At 36.4% G+C, this 354-nt stretch overlaps 2 protein-coding genes across 2 annotated transcripts in view; one reads left to right on the top strand and one right to left on the bottom strand.

Annotated features, from left to right (window-relative positions):
* The window catches only part of LOC119594253 (protein embryonic gonad-like), a 25,099-nt gene extending 24,745 nt beyond the window's left edge, over window positions 1-354 (bottom strand). Inside the window, exon 1 of the mRNA XM_037943322.1 lies at window positions 40-354. The gene's annotated coding sequence lies outside the window, so the exon portion shown is untranslated. The remainder of the gene's footprint in view (window positions 1-39) is intronic.
* Window positions 1-354, top strand: part of LOC119594254 (basic salivary proline-rich protein 1-like) — a 9,262-nt gene that overhangs the window by 202 nt on the left and 8,706 nt on the right. The gene's annotated exons all lie outside the window — the stretch shown is intronic.

The following is a 354-nucleotide window of genomic DNA, read 5'->3' on the forward strand; positions in this document are numbered from 1 at the left end:
AATAGACAGTATATGAGTTATGAACCGATAGATAAATACCTGTTGATAAGTCTATTGAGGAGATTCCTGTCGTCTCGAGAGTCAGCAATTTACAAGCTTCTTAAGATCCTGCGGTTCATTGCGATCTGCTGGAGGACGTTCCTATCTCCGTCTAATTGTCCTGAAGTCTGAAGATTTCACTTTTCAAAAAAAGAGAAAAAAAAATCCTTTTCACTCAATTCACTTTCAAATTTTAAAAAAAATCTTCCGAACTTCCTATTTTTTTCTTCTAAGCACGGAAGATCGTTTGCCAGAATATCAAGCACACTTTAAGCACCATGAGGCAGAGTAAAAGAAAGTCTTTTTTAGGAGCGA

The sequence above is a fragment of the Penaeus monodon genome, chromosome 33, assembly GCF_015228065.2.
Source record: "Penaeus monodon isolate SGIC_2016 chromosome 33, NSTDA_Pmon_1, whole genome shotgun sequence".
Taxonomy (NCBI): domain Eukaryota; kingdom Metazoa; phylum Arthropoda; class Malacostraca; order Decapoda; family Penaeidae; genus Penaeus; species Penaeus monodon.